Source organism: Astatotilapia calliptera, chromosome 23 (genome assembly GCF_964374335.1).
Source record: "Astatotilapia calliptera chromosome 23, fAstCal68.1, whole genome shotgun sequence".
NCBI lineage: Eukaryota > Metazoa > Chordata > Actinopteri > Cichliformes > Cichlidae > Astatotilapia > Astatotilapia calliptera.
In genome coordinates this window covers 20,864,576-20,877,502 of record NC_137443.1, presented here as the reverse complement: position 1 = coordinate 20,877,502, position 12,927 = coordinate 20,864,576, and the positions used below count along the sequence as shown (strand labels likewise).

General features: G+C 40.2%; 1 pseudogene across 1 annotated transcript in view; it reads right to left on the bottom strand.

The window, feature by feature from the left end:
* LOC113015721 (NACHT, LRR and PYD domains-containing protein 3-like) overlaps positions 1–11,757 on the bottom strand; it is a 37,443-nt pseudogene extending 25,686 nt beyond the window's left edge. Inside the window, exons 1-4 of the transcript XR_013905386.1 lie at positions 11,414–11,757; positions 3,640–3,777; positions 3,371–3,520; positions 3,073–3,186 (exon numbers count right to left, since the gene is read on the bottom strand). The product of XR_013905386.1 is annotated as an NACHT, LRR and PYD domains-containing protein 3-like (transcript). The remainder of the gene's footprint in view (positions 1–3,072; positions 3,187–3,370; positions 3,521–3,639; positions 3,778–11,413) is intronic.
* Between the last annotated feature and the right edge of the window lie 1,170 nt (positions 11,758–12,927).

Genomic DNA, 12,927 nt, shown 5'->3' with positions numbered 1-12,927 from the left:
CAAAGACGAAACAGCCAGGTCACCGGATTAGCCGCTCCTGTGTCAGCGCAGAGCAGGCACACTTTGCTCCCCCTCCCCCCTCTTGTGTTTAGATTTTGCACCATTACGTGACTTAGATGCACAAAGCAAACAAACAAGCAACTTGCCAGCTCAGGTTCATCAGCACAGAGAAAATACAACAGAAGAACGGCAGAGAGGAAGAGGAGCGCAATGTGGCTGCATTTTCAAGTCGAAAATGAGACAACTGCAAAATGTGGGATTTATAAAAAGCTTGCCAGGTATAGTGGAAACACTACCATTTTATATAAACATATATAAAAAAAATCTGTCCCATCTGCTCTGCCCCAACTCCTGAAACAACCTCAAGCTCGTCTGGAGGGGCTGCTTCATCCCCACCTGCAGCAAAAGGTGGGATATGGGAATAATTTCACCCTAAAGTCCTAGCATCTCAGCAGCATCGGACAACTGGTACTGATGCCCTAATTGAGATGTGCAGGTACTCTGAGGAAAGGCCAGTTCCTTGGGCATAGGATCCACTACTTTGGTGGAAAAACAATGAACAAACATTCCCATCTTTGAGCAAACTTGCCAAAAAATACCTGGCAATGGTTGCAACATCAGTGCCAGCTGAGAGGATTTTTTCAAAAGCAGGGCAGTTAGCGAGTAACAGACAAAGTGCATTACAAGCAAAAAATGTTAATATGATACTGTTCTTGAACAAAAACCTGTAGCCAAAACCTTTGTTCTGCACAGACTAACTAAAGGCTTTGGGGGTTGTTAAGTTGTTTACATATTATTTATATTTTCACCAGTTGTTGTTGTTGTTTCTGAGAATTTTAATTGTAATTTTTGTATTATAGTTTCTCAACAGTACTTGCTTGTTTTGCTTTGTTTACTGGTTTGCATGCACTTTTTAATTAAGATTTTTCTAAAAAAAAATTATAATAAAGCATTTTCTATTTAATTATGAACTTTGTCCTGATTATGTCCTGTGTTTTAACTATTTAATAATAAAAAAGTAAACATTACAAAAAAAAAACACTTAAGGTCATGAAAATTAATTGAGATTTAGCAATTCAATGACGCATCCACCTTATTTACTGAAAAGTATCCGTATCCGTATCGGCAATACTGGCCCGTATTTACTTGGTATCGGATCCAAAATATGCAGTATCACACTCCACTAGTGTTTGTGAGTGCTGGTCTTAAAAGCCTGTCGGCTGATTACTCACAGGTGCACAAAGCGAGAGGGGGTGTGGCGACTCTCCCCAATGGTGGATTCACTGGCACGCTGGAAAACCCAGCACTCACTCGGACCATGACAGTTTTATTGTAGCAAAATTAAAATCGACTTCTCGTCTGGTCTTCATAGTTTCTGAGGGCTGTCCATAGAAGCTCTCTGTCCTTCTCCTGTAGGTCTTCTTGGCTTGTTTGATGCTTCTCCTCAGGTTGGCTGTGGTAGTGCTGTACAGAGAATTGGTCTGATCAGAGCCTGTACTTTACTCTTCATCCAAGGTTTCCAGTTAGGAAGAACCCAGATGGTTTTGGTCACTGTCACATTCATTACACAGCACTTAACAATTACACAACACCTGCTATTTGAAGATGGACCAGTCTGTGAGATTAAAACAGTCCTGTAGATGGTGGAGAGCATCATCTGGCAATGTTTTAATGACCCAGATGCTTGAAGGAGTCCGTTTCTTTAGGCAGGTGTAAGCAGGGACGAGGAGCAGATAGAGGTGATCAGATGGTCCTAGGTGGGGGAGGGGTGTCGCTTTGTAGGCCTGCTTGATGTTACTATACACATGGTCCAGTGTCTTGTCCTGAAAAACTAGTTCATACATTTATTGCTTCTGGGCTGGACTTCTGTAATTATCATCAGGATATCCTAAAAACTCCCTGAAAAGCCTACGGTTGATCCAAAATGCTGCAGCAAGAGTATTGATTAGAAAGACAGCATATTTCTTCTCTATTGCCTTCCCTTCATTGGCTCCCTGTTAAAGAAAGAATCAAATTTAAAATCCTGCTCCTCACATACAACGTCTTAAATAATCAGGCCCCATCTTATCTTAATGACCTTGTAGTACCATATGACCCTATTAGAGCACTTCACTCTCAGACTGTTGGCTTACTTGTTGTTCCTAGAGTATTTAAAAGTAGAATGGGAGGGAGAGCCTTCAGCTTTCAGGCCCCTCTTCTGTGGAACCAGCTTCCAGTTTGGATTCGGGAGACAGACATTCTCTCTTCCTTTTAAGATTAGGCTTAAAACTTTCCTTTTTGATAAAGCATATAGTTAGGGCTGGATCCGGTGACCCTGAATCTTCCCTTAGTTACATTGCAATAGCACGAGGCTGCCCTGAGTTTTCCCTTGCTGTCTTCTTTGTAGTACAGTTTCCCTATGTAGTTACTTCCTGGTGCAAAGTGGCTGTGATGATGCTGTGATAGCTTATCACTATCAGAGCTCTATGATTAAGACATGTAAGAACACCTATTTGTATTCGTTGGCACTATATCAAATACGTATGGAGATTAAGCCTATGTTTGAATTCTGTTTGAATTTTTACTATCGCTCAGGCTGTTAAGCATCACTATAGCTTCATATCTTTTTTTCTCTGCCAGCTGGAAATTTATTTGAAAAGTTAGGTGGAAAGTTTATTGCTTAGTTTCACCAAAGTAAGAAAGAATTATAATCCATAAACCTTCATAAAGACAAACATCTCCCCAGAAGATTGAGCACTGCTGAAGTGTCATTGAAGAGGAGAAAAAAATATTTGTCCATCCGGCAACACCTGAAACACCTGAATGGAAGTTCCCACCTACACTGTGTTTGATGCAAAGCACAAAGGAGACACGTGCATCTGGAGTCCTACAGACACTCAGCCTCTTCACTACAGAAACCCCTTCTACAACATCCATTCTTTACACTCTGACTGCTGTCTTTGTGGAAACATTCCAACACACACCACTTCACACATGAACATAGAAATGTGTGTGAAAAAGAGGTGAGCTGATATTAAACATGATGGAGGATTTATTCACATTTATTCACAATGACATTTAGATACACATTACCTCTTGGCAGGAGAAGGACATCCTTTAAATTTTTCACCAATATCTTTTGACTGATGGCTCTTTAAAGACGCACAGCTGGGTTCAGGCCCAGGAGATTCTGGCTTCTTACTGATCCTAGAAGTAAAACAATAAATGTAAAAGTTTCATGAGACAGATGGAAAAACTGGAAATATTAAATTACTTACATGATGAACAAAATTACTCAAATCAGAAAAAAATGATGTAAAACAAAAAAAATTAAAATGAGAATACTTAATCCCCCAAAACATAAACAACCAGAAAAAAGTAAACTACTTACTCTTTGTCACATAAAAGTTCTTTTTTAAAGTCAGCACCAATATCCTTCGACAGGTCACTCTTTAAGGAAACACAGCTGGGTTCAGGTCCAGGTTCTGGATTAGTTTTAGGCTTAGGTCCAGCAGACCCTGGTACACCGTGCACCTCTGGGCTTTAAAACAACATACACATAAGTATGAGTGTGAATAATGAATAATGATGGAGCAGTGATGTGAGTGCTGAGCTGTGACATGGAGAAGAGTCATGGACAGTTAGAGATGGTCATCTCACCTCTGAGCTGTGGTCTGGCTCTCATGTTCCCCACACAGAGTGGTTTTAGAGGGAGGGACTCCCTCCTCTCTGTCCTCACACTGATCCATGCTGCTGAATTCACATCCACATCAGCTCACACACAGTTTCTACCTTCACCTACAGAGGAAACACAAATCATTCATGTGCACATCAACTGAAATCCTCCTTTCCATCATGTGTGTCCAAATACCAGCTGCTTCTTTTCTGCTTCCTCTCAGTGTCAGCAGAATGCAGTCAGACAGCAGTGTGAGGCAGAGGAAGCTGCCATCAGCTGCTCTACTTCTACCATCAGTTCAATAGATGGAGCCATGAAGCACACATGATCACGGTTGGGAAGGTAACTTTTAAAATGTATTCCACTACAGATTACAGAATACATAACCCAACCTGTATTTTGTAACGTATTCCGTTACGTTACTCAATGAGAGTAACGTATTCTGAATACTTTGGATTACTTAATATATTGTCATGCTTTTTACAACTGCATGAATGTACTATTGCTGTGTGATTTATTACTATTACTGAACGTTACTCGAGATACCAATAGCAACTAGATTTTTAAATCTTAATATAAAATGAGTAACAGTAGGGTGGACATTAGGTAAGGCTGCACTTTTTGCAGCGATCTCATATAGAAAACTATTCTGCTCATATATCAAACAGATCCGCGGCTCCGAACCGTAGTAAAGGGACCTCTGGCTAATACGTCGGGTTCTGTGTCGGGCTCGTAGCCGAAAACTAGCTTTACTTTGTTGTGTGGGTCAACTTTGCTAGCGAGAGACAGAGAGAGGCGTTGAAAGGCTGCTCCAACGGAACTTATTGTTTCAGAGGAAAACACGAACACAGTGTACAGTCGAGTCTTAATAACTTATTTACAACTGGGCTCGTCGGGCACTCTTTTTGGCTGCAGTGGTTATTATTATATTTACTATATACCGTAAATGTTGGGCTATAAGCCGCTACTTTTTGCACAAGCTTTGAACCCTGCGGCTTTTAGTCAGGTGCGGCTTTTCTATGGATTGTCCGTGATTTTTGTCATATCGTAAGACGATTTGTTTTGTGTGTTCCGCTGTTGTACGGCACTACGTTGCCTGGCGGAAGGATCGGGGTTCAAGAGTGGTATGTTAGTCACATGTCCGTCCGCCAGGCAACGTAGTGCCGTACGAAGTAGCGCGAAAAACAAACTTCAAAGTAGCGCTACGCGTTCAGCGGGAGGCGTGGATGATGAGCGGCGATAAACTTGCAAGTTATGCCCAAAAAGCAAGTTATGCCCAACTCCACCGGTGGATTCTGACAGCGTGGAAAAGTGTGAAAACATCCACGATCACCAACGGATTTTGAAGGGCTGGACTGCTGCATGATGGAGAGGAGGACACCGCCACGGCCCTTCTGAGGGTGTTCGACTCTGACTCTGACAATGAGGATTTCTTTGGTTTTGAAAGTGACAACGAAGGAGAGAAGAAGAGTGGATGACGAAGCCATCCTGAGCCTGTTTGTATCCGACACTGGAGAAGAGGACTTTGGTGGTTTTAGTGCGCAGGAAGAAGAGAAAGATGGTGGTGAATGACTGACTTTTCTTCTTGTTAAAGCTGTGTTACTGCACCTGAGCCTAAAAGGTAGGCCGAATCTATTGTTCTGGTGTGCTGTAGGCTACTGTTATGTACTACATGTGCAAATATGTACCCATAACTTGTTTTTCAAAATATTAATAAAAGTGATGTCTCCAAACAGCCATCTCTTTCCTGACAATTCCCTTTGTGCATATTCTCTTACATATGATAAGTCAACATTGAAACACCTGCGGCTTTTGGTCAGGTGCGGCTAATGTATGTACAAAACAGGATTTTCCCCTGATTTTAGCTTGTGCGGCTAATATTTAGGTGCGCTTTGTAGTCCGGGAAATACGGTATATTATTATATATATTTCTTATATTACATGCTTCCATCTCCCGTTTCTGGTCTGTGACAACTCATACTTTTGACTCTCTTTTTTCTCCCTCCTCGCGCTCACAGACACATAATGGTATGGCAGTCCATTCTCCCTGCAGCACGGACTACACTGCTCATGAGTCTACATTCTTTATGGCTATGCCTGTAACACTCTGCCTATTGCCTTTATATTAAATAATTTTTTGAATAATAATTTTGAAAAGAATTTTCTTCACGTCATTTATACGAGCCGCAAGTAGAGGTGACATGGGCCGCAAGACTGAGACACAGGCATTAGAGCCTCTTATTGCGTGTTTTCTTAGGGTTTTCCACAGGTGTGAAATTAACAAAAATTGAGAGGGCATAGCCTAACATATAAAACAGGAAAAGACTGCCATGTAATCCATTTATCTCAACAAATATTCTGAATATCCCCCTTTTAACTGTAACAGAATACAGTTACTCATATTTTGTATTTTAAATACGTAACATGTATTCTGTTACTCCCTAAATAATGCATTCACTGACACACACTGTGACTGGAAGCTTCAACCCTGGGCCGGTTCTAGACAGGCATATATGAGGGGGCAGTGTTAGGGTTCCTGGGTCGGTGACCCAGTGTTTTGTGTTTTTGGTTATTTGATTTTGTTATTTCATTATATTCTAGCTTTGCTTTACAGGTTTTTCTTAGTTAAGGTCCTCTGGGTGGGGTTTGGTTAGAGTTTTAGTGTTTTGGTTTTCTGTCTGTATTTCTTTAGTTACTCTGTCTCCCCTATCACCTGTATCCCCTTGTCTAGTTCGCGTCTCTGTGTATCCTTAGTTCCTATATCCCCGTGTTCAGTCAGTGTTTGTGTCTGCCCTGGTCCCACGTCTCTGTTCCCTCTGTAGTGCCTACATGTGAGTCTGTGTCTTTGTTCAGTCTGTGTTATGTGTTTCCTGTTTTACTTTGAAGGTCTCTGTCTTATCTCAGTGTGTTCAGTTTATGCTTCCTTTGGTCTCGTCAGTTCTGATTTGCCCCAGCTGTGTTTCCCTCCTGTTATTCATTCCCTGATTGCTCCCTCTGTGTATTTAAGCCCTGTGTTTCTCTGTGTCTGTGTCGTGATCTACCGTTTACCTTGCTGTGTGTTCTGTCATTCCTCCAGTTTAAGGTTATTTTGAGTTTTTTCAGTTATGATATATTTTGAGTATCACATTAAAGCCATTTTGAGTTCACGGCTGTCTCCGGAGTCTGCACCTTCGGTCCTATTCCTGTCTGCACACAGCCACACCTAACAGGCAGACAGAAATACCTAGTGGCAATGGAGGCGAGAAAGGTGTGGGGGTTGGGTGGGCTGATCTGGTCTGGATTAGGGCTACCACAAACAATTATTTTGATAGTCGAATGGTCACTGGTTATTTTTGCGATTAGTCGACTAATAAGATTATACATCCATTGGACATAAAACGTACAGCTTATTCCACCAACATGCTGGTGGAATAAGCTCTTATATAACTATCATTAGCTTAGTGTTTAAGGTATGTGCTAACTAAAATTAAGATGATAGTTTATTAAACTTTTAATGAAATTTGCAGACTCAGCCGTCTGCTCCTTGCTATCTAAAATATACAGGACATTGGAGTAAATTCTCAACCATCTCTCCCTTCTGTTTAATCAGTTTTCTGTTTGACGTTTATTCAGCTGTGTGAAAACTATAACTTTAATCTCAGGCAAACCGATTTACTCAGGAACAAATAAAACACTGAAAAAAGCCAAACAATAAAATTTTTAAGTTATCTAATTGACTTATATATCATGTTTAACCCGAGGAGCGAAAGACCACGGGGGGTTTGAAAACAATGTGCCTGGAGTTTGCTGTTCAAGCTGGCTCTAGAGAGCTTCGAACCCCTGGTCAGCTATCAAGCTGGTGGGAAACAGGCGTCTCTGAAAACATCGGAGCACTTTTGCAAATATGTGATGTCTTGATAAACCGAGCAGATATTTGAAGTGATCTGCTGCTACATTCTCTCCTAAAATATCTGAAAACTATTTTGTGACCCAGAAAGAGTAATAAGAGTAATATTAAAACTAAGTAGCTGCCGCCATTGCAGGAAACTGGAATTGGCTGAGCCGCACTGTGAATTCTGGGATAGGTTGGGCCACGAAGGATACACCAGACCCATCCTTCAAATCTGAGGAAAAGGAGGATGCATTTGTCGGCCGCATTTGTCGGAGTCTTTGAATTTGGCCAGCCTTTGTCACGTCGCTGTAATGTAATTGACTTTCAAATGCGGCCTCCGAAGGATGTGGCTACATTTGGACACAGCCACGATACTGGAGGCTGCTTCTTCTTCTTTGGCGTTTAACAGCAGCTGGCATCCTTGTACATGCATTGCTGACATCTTCTGTTTCACACTCTTAAATCCTACTACCTATTCCTGCGTCTTTCAGGATCTTAGCTTCAAACGACGCACCAAACTCAAATTAGTCGTCGACGTAATCGTGACTAGTAGACTAATCGTGGCAGCCCTACTCAGGATAACTGTTTCTGTCATGTAATTGGATTGCAATTTGTCAGGCCTCTACCCTAAGACCTGACCAACTTGGGTGTCCCACCTGAAGGCTAAGCTTCTGCGGGTCTAGCTTTTATGGTCACTAAGGCACGCAAACCCCCTGACCACGTTAAGGTGGGAATCCCTCAGGGGGAAAACAGAAAAGCGAAAACACCAAAAAATAAAATAAAATATTCTTCATCAGATTCTAACAACTAAAAACACGGCATTTACCTTAATATCAAATATATTCATACCAACAATAAAACTTCTCACTATTGCCAATATGAACAAAACTAAAAATGGTAGGCCCAGTTATAAAAAGAAAAGGAGAATTTGCAAATTCTTGGAAAATAACACTGAAAAATACAAATAGAGAATAAACTAAAATATCCATCCAGATCTTTACAATCAACAACATAAGATCGAACTTAATTGGATGGCCTAATTCAAATAAATGTGCAAAATTAAATAAGACCCAGCAACACACTCACACAAAAACTGGTTCATCCAAAAGACAAAACTCCTAAACACAAACTTAACAATGTGTAGTGTATGCTGTACAGTGTAGCGAGGAATGCCCAGACCTCTACACTGAAGAGACCAAACAGGCCAAACAGGGTTAGGGTTACTTATCATCTCATTTGTGCCTTTTCCAGTGGATTATTAAGCTACTGTAGTAAATCTTGCCCATATTCAGTTTGTGGGCAATCTATTATTTTCTTTCTCAACTTCTACATTTTGATTTAAGGGGACAGGACGTTTGTATAAGGGGGCATTGACCCCTCTTACCCCAGTGTATAGCCGGCCCTGCTTAAACCCATTAATATTCAGTCAGTTCAACACGTCTGAACAACATTTTCAAATATTTCAGCGCATCCATGAAAGGTTCACAATAATTATTCTTAGGCAGAGAAGTGTACACACACATATTGATTTACAGTTAATAAGAAGCATCTTCCATCCAGTAATGTTTTGTCTCCATAAGTTTCAGGATTAATTAGTTGATGAGTTACAATTGGGAATATACCCCTGTAAGAAGTGAAACCCCAGGGTTAACCCTAACCCTGACATTATATGGATAAGATCAAATCCTGTGTCATAGAACAAGCTTCAGTACGTGGATGTGGTCCAGTTGGACTCTTATATGTTGTTAGGAGAAGGACTAAGAAGGACTGGTGCTTCCCAGTCTGCAGTGTGCCTGCAGAAAATCAACCAATGGAACGAACAAATTACAGCTGATTATTTAACACACAATATTTCAGCTCACAGCTTCAGAATTAGAGCATTCAACCGTTGTTACCACAGAGAAGTCTAACATCATTTTTATAAACACACTTTGTTTTAGTAAATTTCTGAGAAAGATCCATGAAATGGACTCTGTTTATCATTTTCATTTCTAGCCAATAATTATTCACTGATTAATAAACATTCTTCATGTGATCTTTTGTTCTGTTTGCCTATAGATGTAGTTTGTGTTTTTATTGAGAGATCTTATTTTAATTTAATGGTTCAGCAACATTTTATCTGTATTTAAGAGTTTTGAATACTTTAGTGTAAAATGCTGTCAGAGCACATCTAGACTCTCTGTAGAGGCTCAACAACTCCTCAAAAATATATTCAGTGATGTTTAGAATCAGTCATATTGGGAAAAAGCTGCCCTGATGTCCACAGACTCCCTAGATAGCAAGAAGATATTGAATTGATGTTGATTTTTGACATCTTAAATTGTAACTTAACAGATGATGGTTATCTTTTTTTAGATAATACACAGTTGTCTTTTTCACATGTTTAAGTATTGATGATAATTTGCAGTGGTTTAGTTGGTTGAAGTCCTGTCGATTTTCAATCATGATTTTATTGTTGTTTCAGTATTAACCAAGGCTGAAAAATGATGTAAAATCAATGTCAGATTTCAGTGTCGATTCAAGGGAATTGCCTGATATTGATTTAACATTATTTCAATGAATGTTCGCTATCTGGATTGATGACAGACTGATGATATTAGCACTCATGTTGAAGACAGTCTGTGTGGTATAAACTGTGTCTAACTGGAGCTTCAATGTCTTTAAGCACAATCTTACAGATTAAGGACATGAGTCACAGACAGCTGTTTCAGGCTCAGCGGGGACAGTCAGTAACAAATGTGACTGATATGTAATCACCTTTAAATGATTATGTTTAAATTTAATAAAGTTTAATAATAAAGTTTTAAAGCGTGATGTGTTTAATCCAGTTAGTCTCTGAGTAACACCACTCCTGTGGGTGTAAACAATGAAAAATAGTCCGCTTTCTGTTGGAAGAGAGCCAAAAGTTTGTGACGCAGTATTTTTATTCATTTTTTATTCTGTTTTGAATTTATGCCTTATCTATATTTAATAATAAAAATCACACCGTCCACTCTCACCCTCTATCGTCGCTTTACGTTTTCCTCCCTACCGTATGCGTGAAAATCCCACAGAGTGATTATAAAGACCCGGAGCTCTGAGTTTCTCCAGCGGCTTTCCGGTGCAGCTCAGGCCAGATTTAGCGTGTCAGTGAACGGGAGGGCAGCGGCTCCTCTCCGCTTCCTCCATAGACTAGTGGAGGCAGAAGAAGTTGCCTTCAGTCATCAGTAAGTGGATCCACAGTAACAATGATTCTGAGTCCAGTTGCTGACCATCAACTAAAAGACCTTTCACATAGGACGCGGCACTCATTCGTGTCTATTCTTTGCGCCACGCAATAACGGTTTCCCGCTGCGCGGACGTACCTTCGCGCGACCAGTAAAAACTGCTGCGCTAAGTTGAACCTCACGATGAAGGAAAACATTCTGTCCGAGTCCGGTGAACTTTTTGTCACAGATTCAACGGACCTCCAGAGCCTTTTCAATGGCTCTGCGGACCTCGGCGGGGAAACCCGAGTTGTGGAAACGACACACTCGTCACTGGTCGGGATAGTTACAAAGCTTTCTTCTTCATGAATGCGATACATTTTTCTTATTAAACACTTGAACATAATACATAAACCACAAATTCTCGTAGAGGATACTAAGTCAGTGAGGTGAAAGTCTCGAAATGACAAGGAGCAGGCGCATCTGGTACACGAAGAAGAAAAAATAAATAAATACGTACAAGCAGAGCGCGGCGGCCAGCGAAGTTTGACGCGCATGCCGCGTCCAGTGTGAAAGGGCCTTAACTTTGCTGCTGCTCTCATTCCCGGACTCTGATCTCACACACTAGCAGAAAATAGTGTGTGACACACCTCGTTGGTCCAGCTGTGAGTCCGTTACCGTGAAGTATGCAGTTTCACTTACCTTCCATTCATACCGAGACGATCATCTGCGACGCCAAGTTCAGGAAAAGGAAAAGAAAGTAAAAAAAAAAAAAAGAAGAAAAAAAAGGGAAACAACAAGGGCAGGAGGGGTTTGTGGGAACGCTGGGGCTCGGGAACATAAGTAACGGATTAGTTATGATCAATTTCTGTGTTTAGGAGTATTAATGTTTTTAAGCATATAAATGTTTGTTGGAGGGTTTACAGACGCTGAATCATTTTGTGTGACAGTTAAAGTGAAATATACTCGCAGCAGAGAGAGACTGTCTCCGCTGATCAAACGGGAGAGTCTCACTGTAATGTCCCTTTAGTCAGACTCTGTCTCTATCTCACTGAAACTTGTCACATTCACATTTAGTCATATGAATGCAGTGTGAATGTGCCTTACAGCAGAGATACACTTTTCTTTTAATACTCTGCTGAAGGAATACATTTTATAAATTCAACCTGTTGAGCCTTATCTAACACAGAAGGAAGCAGTGCAATAAAGTTACAGCTAAACAAAAGTCATGAATTTACCTGCATTCAGCTTGTGATGCATAACGTATATGTTTTTATGTTTGATCTTAATCTGCTTGACATACCTGATAAAATAAAGATTATAAAACTGATCAGTCTGTTTGAAGGCTGTTCATCACTGCCTGCATAAGTCAAATGAATTTCACTTTTATCTGAACTAATTTAGATGTCTGCTTGAACTGTGGAGCGGCAGATAAGGATGTGGTACACAGGCTTTTTGTAACATTTTATTGGACTTTGTATTAAAGGAAAATGAACAAATGTACAATGTTGGTGAATACATAAAATTCCATATAGTTTTTAAAGGATCATTTAATTCTTCAAACGTCACCACAGACAAGTTAAAATCGAGTTCTCCTTATATCATTCAAGTAAAAATAAATATCAGGATGAACCCTGGCTGCTCACCAAGAGCTGAGCAGTTTGTAAATTCATCTTTTGAGTCACGCAGTGATTCCTCTCTGATATCACAGTTTGTCTCATCTGCAGCTGACATGAACTCAATCATCTCAGCTGAGCTCAGAATCAGAGAAACACAACATACTGATGCTCACTGTGAAGCTTTGAGTGGAAAAAGACAGAAAAAACATGTGGATTACAATTAAGGACAGTTTCTGACCCACCCAGGAACTTGAAATAAATCCATGCACAGATTATTTAAATATATGTTTATCATGTAAATGACACCTATCATGAGACAAAATACAAACCTAGTTGTTAAAAAAGTGATTACAAAATATTATTTTAAATGCAAAATAGTAATTATGCACTGCAAGTTCATAATTATTGTTCCCACAGCCTATGTGTTACCCTGCTTCTGAAAAATACTTTGTCAAAACAAAGAAAGAAAACTGTGACTGTTATTGCTAACTTCATGAATATACAAAAGGTCAGTCCTCTTTGACAAATGCTTTTAGTTTTGGAGTATTTTCTGAGAGTTGGAAGTTCGCCTTGTAATTGGAAGGTTGCCGGTTCGAG